The sequence below is a fragment of the Solanum pennellii genome, chromosome 4, assembly GCF_001406875.1.
Source record: "Solanum pennellii chromosome 4, SPENNV200".
Classification (NCBI taxonomy): Eukaryota; Viridiplantae; Streptophyta; class Magnoliopsida; order Solanales; family Solanaceae; genus Solanum; species Solanum pennellii.
Genome location: NC_028640.1, coordinates 62,953,599 through 62,962,872, shown reverse-complemented (window position 1 = coordinate 62,962,872; position 9,274 = coordinate 62,953,599). Strand labels below are relative to the sequence as shown.

Below are 9,274 nucleotides of genomic sequence, written 5' to 3'. Positions count from 1 at the left end.
TATTACACTCATATTAAAGTTGAATTAAAAGCCAATTAAACTTGAATACAAATTGTAGAAAACAAAAGAGCAATATGCGATTCATAAACGGAATAAAACTTATATCAATAATGAATTAAACAAGTAATTCAATCATAAAAAATCAATCAATAAACTGCAAAATGAATTGACTGATATTAAAAGTGCATTACACAAATATTAAAGTTGAATTAGAAGAGAGTATTATGCATGGATAAAAAAATGTAACTAATGAAACACCAGACAATGATCTATAGAGTGAATTAAGTTTATATCAATAATGTATTAAACAAGAATCTAAGAGTAACAAATAGTAAACTACATAAATGAATTAAATTATGTTAAAAGTGTATTACACAACATTAAAGTTGAATTAGAAGAGAAAATTAACAATGAAAGATGTAACTAACGAAAGACAAGACAATAATTTATAGACTAAATTAAACTTGTAATATTCATGAATAAATTATGTATTATAAGTGTCTTATAAATTATTTTGGTTTGTATCTCTAAGAACGAGTGATGTTTGCAATATGTATTGTGCCTATGTTATAAATTTATTACAAGTGTTTTCTTAAATTATTTTGGTTGATATCACTATAAGAAAAAAGGAGTGAAGTTTGTAATATGTATTATAAATGTATTGTTCATGATTTTAATACAGTTATGAAACATATCTACTACAACTTTAATACAAATGCGATATAGTTTCACAAACTTCACTTTTTTTTCGAGTTTCAATCTAATTGTTCTCCTAAAATCAATTATAAACTTAACCAAACCCTCTTAAAATTGAGATATAAACTCCAACAACATTTTCAATTATTTGTATGAACTATCTATCCAAATTAATTACAAATTCATAAAATTCAAATAATGAATTTAAAATTTGAAGCTTTATAATGACCACCAATGGTGAACTCTTGCTTCTGCAATTTTAAAGATCTGAAATTTCTATTTAAAAATTTAAGTTTGTACAAATTTCTGGTCTTTTTGTTCCTCTGTTCATCTTGTTTTTGGATGAAAATGGTGACATGTGGGCAGAAACTAATTGAGAATGGTTATTTAGATGAAAAGTTTAAAGAAAAAAAGAAAAAACAACAGGGCATAAGATAAATAACGCAAAAGAAAGAGACGAAGAAGTAGAAGAGTAAAAAAAAAAAGAGAGAGAGAGAAGAAGCATATACACTACAATATAAAACAACTTTTAGTGGCATCAATATTGACACTAATAAAGAGTGCTAAAGTCTTTACCGGCATTAATTAAGTGCCATCAGAATCAATGTAACTAAAGACTTTAGGAACATATACAAAAAATGACAATTACCGCTAAAAATACATATTTAGCAACAATTAAATATTAATTTTTAATTATCGCTAATAAAAAATGTTGTTATAATGATAGAAGTAAAAAGACATAAAGAGACGAAGAAGCTAAACAGTGAAAAGAAGAAAAGAAAAAAGAATTGAGAAAAAGGCGACGACTGTACAATTTTCTTAATTCTTAAAAAAATATATATTTAATTAAAAAAATTATATTCAACATAGATAATAAATATTTTTATAATATAGCATTTGATTTACCCTATTTCACATGCATCATCTATGGACCGGGTGACTGTTTAAATGTCGACTTATATATGCAAATCTTTGATGATTTATTTGACAGATTTCTGTCTCAAATATATGGCATCCCCCCACCCCCCACCCTCCACCCCCAATAAAAAAAGTCTTTTGTCATGTTGCTGGAATTCTTGTGCTACAATATCAAAGCTCCACATGCGTAAAAAAAACAGTAGCTCAACTTTTGTTTTTCAATAATAAACTATAGGTATTTTTCTCAAAAGATATATTAAGTATTATTTATAGAAAATATCATAAATAGATTGTTAGAAATTTAATAAATTTAAAATATTGTGGCCCAAAAAAATTAAATATAATAAATTTCACTAAAAATAAAATGATATTTGGATTTCTTTTATCGAAAATTAACTATTATAGTGCATGCCTGTAGTACTATTATAGTGTGCAGAGTAATAAATGATAAACTCATACATATCTTATTTCATTGAAAACACCCTATCATACATATGCCTATGAATATTATCTCGTGTGGGAACAAAAGAAAGTTAAGTTTTAATCGGGTTGTGTATTATTGTATATAGGTATTAATTATTCATAAATTATAAATTGTTTAGTTACTACTGATTCTATATCCAATCATGCATAAAATAATTTATATATATTTTCATACCTCATACATATATTAGTTATATGAGTTTTTAAATTATCAATAAAGCATGGTATTAATTTTATACAAGATTATAGCAAAACCAATGCACCAGGTAACTTTTGTGAAGTAACGTCATTTTATTAAATGTATATCGATCTTTATGCTTAGTATGAATGTATATGACTAAAAGAATCGACAAATTAAAGAGGTGCTGCTCGACATCCTTTTGCTCAATAGGCTTGTTTATGCCTCCCCTCATGTTATATATGCTTTTTTCTTTTTTATTTAATGTGATATTGATTGACTTTAGTACGATATTTTACAAATGTGAATATTAGCTTATTTCACATGTATAATTTATAGGTAATTGTTAAGTCGGCTAAATATATGTCAAATCTTTGATGATTTATTTTAGATAGATTTAATCTCAAATATGATAACTACATTTCATGGAAAAATGAAATTTCTCACATGCTTATGTTTGTGAAGAAATGGTTGAAATGGAAAGGTTTTTATCATATATAGCATAATATATGCTTATCTATCTATATATGGACACAGGAAATTGTATATATCTTGTGTGTTCGAAAAAAAAAAGAGATAATATCCCATTTGAACGTGAATTTATATATTATTTTATATAAAAATATTAATCATGCACGGATTATTATTTATGTATAAATTATATAAGTAGATATCTATGTAATTTAGATATGTATTAGTTGTGTGATTTTTTTATTCGTTAATTAAGCATCATATAATTAACTCTATACATAATTAATTTATTTTTTTTATCAAATATTATATAAATTATAAAAAATTAATATATAAATAACATATTTCATATTCAGCTATGAATCAACGCTTACTAAGTGGCGCGCATTCACAAATTTAACACGTGAAATTTATCTTCTTCCGATCGACATTAAAGATATTAAAGATAACACTTTGAGTGGCACAAATATTATCGTACTACTTTTTAGGCCAAGACACAAGCTTTATTCTTCACCCCAATCATGTCCATCTTATATACTTCTTTCTCATTTTTTTTTAAATAGAAAAAACAATTTTTGAAATTTATCATAAAAATTATTTATTAATTATATAGTTGTAGATTATTTTATTAAGGATAAAGAAAATTTTTAAAATTAAATTATTTCTAATTGTACTAAAGTATGACATTATCTTTTTTAAATGGAAAAAAAAAATAAGACACCACATAAAATGGTTTAGGACTTTGGCTTGTAAATTTACTCATCCTAAAAAGAATAAGGTATTTGATTAATTAAATAATATTTATTTATTTTACTCTTTAAAGTATTTGACTTGGTAAAAATTTAAAAATAATAGGAAGAGTTTTAAAATGAGAAAAATTGTGCATTATAGCAAATTACTAATTTAAAATATATGTTATAGTTATAGTCATTCAATTTTAATTAATTTCAATTCGAAGCAAACTTCTTGTCATTCGTTTTTTTCTCCTCTCTTTGAAATCTCCCTTGTCATTCTCCTCTTTTTCAACTCTCTCTCGCCTCTCTCCCCCGTACAAATAAATTATACAAATTTATTTGTATAAAGGGAAAGATACTATATCTAAATAATGTCTCATTAGTTTTCTCAGCTCCAATACGGGTAAAGGATTTCATCTTCAATATAGTTAAAAAAAAATTCATAGCTAATAATACTACTAAAAACTGCTAAAATCTCATAAATTCCGTCAGTTTGTCAATCATTTCCTTTAAAAGAAAACTGTCAGACTTAAAAAAAATAAACATGCCTTCATCAGTTATTTTTTGCACAAAACTACCAAAAGTAAAAAAAAAAAAAAAAGAACAAGAAAAATCAAAGGACGTCCATCATTTTTTTTTGTACAAAATCTGAAGGATAACTATCGAGTTTTGAAATGTAAAACTACAATTGAAGAATACAAACAAAAACAATAAAAGCATCAAGAATTGTATTTGTATCTGTCATTTTTTATACGGAAATTGATAGATACCTATCCATTTTTAAGTGCAAAACTACTGTTTAAGAAAACAAATAAAAATACTAAAAGTATTTTGTATTTATATTATTTAGATGGTACATAAAAACAGAGTTAAGAGAATTAAATGGAATAATATTTGAAATAAAGTACCGAATTAAAAATGTGGCCTTAAAAGGAAGTGCTTATGTATTTTGTTAAGATATGACACTGAGTCTAACACAACCTCAAAAGCTAACACATGAAGTGAGGTCATGAGGGAAGGTGTGTCCAAGTCCATAAAAGGAGACCAAATTCTCATCCCTCTATCGATGTGGAACATCTTAACATTCCCCAGTACGCTCAGACCTCAACTGGAGCGTGAACATTTCTAAATGGAAGGTAGCTCATGAGGGGAGGATTGTCCGAGTAAGGAGACTGCCAGTCCATTCCCCAATCAAATGGGGCTTTTACCACTCTAACCCCCCCCCCCCNACCCGACTGGAGCGTGGACCAGGAGCCCAAATAGGATGGACCTGACTTTATACCATGTAAAGATATAACACATGATCCTAACTCAACCTCAAAAGCTATATCATGAGAGGAGATTTATCAAAGTCCATATAACGAGATCAAATTCTCATCCCTCTACCCATATTTGACATTTTTAAGACTAGCATGGTCCTTGAGCCTCCCTTATTATTTAGTACCAAAACTTTATTAATACTACCATCATTTTTCTTTTTTCATTAATATTTCTCCACCATGACTTCAATTTGGCTAGTAGCTCTTGCATCAGTTGCAATAATATTCCTTGTGAAAGAATTCATTAAGAGAAGAAAACTTCCTCCTGGTCCAATAAGGCTTCCACTTATTGGAAATCTTCATATGTTTGGTGAAAATCTTCACCAAGATCTTTATAAAATAGCCAAAAAACATGGTCCAATAATGACCATATATTTTGGTCTTGTTCCTACTATTGTTGCTTCTTCTCCTCATGCAGCACAACAATTCTTAAAAGACCATGACCAAATTTTTGCTAGTAGACCATACCATGCAGCATGTTATTACATTTTTTATAAACAAAGAAATTTGATCATGGGAAAGTACGGACCTTACTGGAGACATATGCGTAAATTATGCACTCTACAATTGTTAAACAATGTCAAGATCAATTCATTTCAATCTATGAGGAAACAAGAGGTTCAAATTCTTGTGAATTTCCTCGTAAAAGCAGCTTCAAATCGCGATGTGGTTGATCTTAGCGCTAAACTTGCATCTCTTAGCGCTAACATGGCTTGTCTTATGGTAATTGGAAAGAAATATAACAACGTAGATGGGGATTTCAAAGATATGATCCAAGAGACATCGCGTATGGCAGCAACGCCAAATCTTGCTGAATTATTTCCCTTTCTTCGTTTTATTGATTTTCAAGGATCGGTTCTTCGTATGAAACAAATAGCTAAGAGTTGTGATGAATTTTTGGAGAATGTTATTGATGAACATACTCGACAATATTCGAGTGACCAGTCGAAAACTAGTATAGATATGGTTGATACATTGATGGAAATTATGCAATCTGGAGAAGCTGAATTCGAGTTTGATCGTAGACATGTCAAAGCTATTTTGTTGGTAATGTCATTTCATGTAGTCTGGAGTTCAAAGGGTAAAAAATATTGACAAAAATTCTAAAGGGTATATCAAAAAACTTTTTAACCAAACGGTAAAATCGCTACTGATCTAGCGATTTATTTGGCCGGTGTTAAGACAAATCGCTGCTCTAGCAGCGATTTGCACAATTTATTTTTTTAATTTGAAATCACTACCTCGTCAGCGTTTTTTGTTTTTTTTTTTAAAAAGTTTTTTTTAACAAATCGCTGTCAAGGAAGTGATTTTTTAATAATTTTTTTTTTAATTGTAAATTGTTGCATGTGCAGCGATTTTACTTTAATTTTTTATATATATTTTTTGAAGTAAATCGCTTAATTTTTTTTTAATTTTTGTGTAAATCGCTGCCTTGGCAGCTAATTTACTTATTTTTTTTATCTTTAATTTTTTTTAATTGTGCAATCAAATCGCTGCAAAAAGTATCTTTCGACAAAACGATAAAAATAATTAAAGATAAAAAAAATAAGTAAATTCGCTATCAAGGCAGCGATTTACACAAAATTTAAGAAAAAAAAATTAAAGTTAAATAATGAAATAAGTAAATTCGCTGGCAAGGAAGCGATTTACACACAAAAAATAAAGTAAAACCGCTTCAAGGCAGCGATTTACTTAAATAAATAATATTTTTTAAAAGTAAAATTGCTGCACAGGCAACGACTTACAATTTTTTTAAAAAAAAATCATTAAGAAAATGCTGCCTTGGCAGCGATTTGTTAAATTGTACCAATCGCTGCAAGAGCAAATATTTTTCTTTAACGCCGGCCAAATAAATTGCTACATCAGTAGCGATTTTACCGTTTTGATTAAAAAGTTTTTTGACATACCCTTTTGAATATTTTGTCAATATTTTTTATTCTTTAGGCTCCGGACTCTCATATTATGTTTTTTCTTGATGTAAATGTTCATCAACATCACTTTGATGTTGATTGTATTTTATTTTGTTTTTTTTCTATATTTCACAAATTAGGTTAAAGAAATTACAATATAATAGTTGTGTCTACTAGATATAGATCTAAATATATTGATCTTTGGTGACAGTTTTCACAATCACTAAATTATTTTTTTTTAATATACAGGACTTGTTGGTAGCTTCAATGGATACTTCATCAACATCAAATGAATGGATATTGTCTGAACTTTTCAAACATCCTAATGTAATGAAGAAACTTCAAAATGAGTTGGATAATGTATTTGGTCAAAAGGGGATTGTAGAAGAAAAAGATCTAGAAAATCTAGATTACTTAAATATGGTCATAAAAGAAGGATTTAGGCTACATCCAGTTGCACCCTTGTTACTTCCACATGAGTCAATTGAAGATTGCACACTTGATGGATTTCAAATGCCTAAAGGATCTCGAGTTTTGGTTAATATTTGGGCAATTGGAAGAGATCCAGATGTTTGGTGTGAGCCTGAAAAGTTCATACCAGAGAGGTTTGTTGAAAGTAATATTGATGTTCGAGGACAAAATTTTGAACTATTACCATTTGGTTCTGGCAGAAGAAGTTGTCCTGGTTTGCAATTAGGGCTAACCATTGTTCGTTTGGTGGTAGCTCAATTAGTTCACTCCTTGATTGGGAGTTACCAAATGGTATGATACCAAATGATATTAACATGACTGAGAAATTTGGTTTGGTAACAGCTAGAGCTCTATCCCTAATGGCTATTCCTATTTATCGATTGCATAATAAGTAAATTCAAATGTGAAAATAAGTCAAACAGTCACATTACGTGTGGTTAAGTATATAAATAAAGTATTTTTAGTATTTTTAGTATAAGTGTATATGTGTGGAAACATTATTGTACAACTTGTTAGTAAAAAGGAGAATGTTCTTTTCATTTTAGTTATGAAATTCAATAATCTCTTGCTAAGACAGTATTTTTCCTCTTCTAAGGGATATGAATATGATTGTCGTTTAACAATGATTAACTTAAATATATTAAAACACATCTATCTAAAAAAAATTGTTATTAATAATCTCTTTTTACACTAAACATCAGACGTAAAATATGATTAATGTTTCTCTAATAGGTGATGTTTTAGAAAGACAAATTGAAACTCGTTATGATAAGGTCTTATATTATGTGTTGAGTCGTTCATAATTCGATTTGAATTGATTTATGACTAAAAGTATAGTCAACTTAATTAATTTGGCTGTTTAATTGTGAAGCAAATCAAATCCAAATATAATTCATGTCAATCGATTTGGTCATATATATATATATATATATATAAGAGATGTTGTTATGAAAGCAAAAAAGAAAAAGAAAAGTGCATTAGAAGATCTCCCATCGGCTTTGTTTAGTAGAGGAACCATTTTCCATCGGTTTATATCATTAGGTGGAACCACTTCCTGTCTACTTCATATCATTTCATTAGTCGAAACCATTTTTCATCGATTTTATATCATTTTATAGCCGGAATCATTTATCATTAACTTTATATTATTTTACTTATCGGAACCATTTTTCATTGACTTTATATCATTTCACTAGCCGAAATCATTTTCATCGACTTTGTATCATTTCACTAGCCGGAACCATTTTCCATCGACTTTATACCATTTCACTAGCCAAAACCATCCACCGACTTTGTATCATTTCACTAGTCGGAACCATTTTCATCGACTTTATATTATTTCACTAGCTGAAACCATTTTCTATCGATTTTGTATCATTTCACTAGCCGGGACCATTTTTATATATTTTATATTATTTCAGTTATCAAAACCATTTTCCATCAGCTTTATATAATTTCACTTACCAAAACCATTTACCATCAACTTTATATCATTTCACTAGCCAGAACTATTTCCTATCAACTTTGTATCATTTCACTAGCATGAACTATTTTGTATTGGTTCATCTCATTTCACTATCCATAACTACTTCCCATCAACTTTATATCATTTCACTAGTGAGGACTATTTATTATTGGCTTTATATGACAAGTCTAGTGTATAACAATCAATGCGCATAAGTAATTTCATACCATAAGGAAGAGACAACAATTCAAGTCCAGAATCATGCTATCAAGCATTTTCCAATCATCAAATAGGGGTCATCACAAGGCAATTCACAAGCATTATGATCAATACATAACCTTATCATTTCAATCAGCCCTTTTGATTCATTAAGATTTAGAAAGTGGATAATTAACCATTCACCTCATTCTCATTACTCTCAACATACATACAATGAAGGGAATACACAAATTCTTGTATATTACAAGGTTTAGGAGATCACTTACTTTAAAGAGATCAACTAGGCACTCCAAGAATTTAGTGTTTCCCTTCCGGTCAATGTCCAAAGTCACACACTCTATATCAATCAAATATTCATAATAAATTTTCAAATATAACAAACACAATTTATATACTTTTTAAAATAGGTC

At 28.5% G+C, this 9,274-nt stretch overlaps 1 pseudogene; it reads left to right on the top strand.

The window, feature by feature from the left end:
* Positions 1-4,925: 4,925 nt before the first annotated feature.
* LOC107017491 lies at positions 4,926-7,719 on the top strand (annotated as a pseudogene).
* The last annotated feature ends 1,555 nt before the right edge of the window (positions 7,720-9,274 follow it).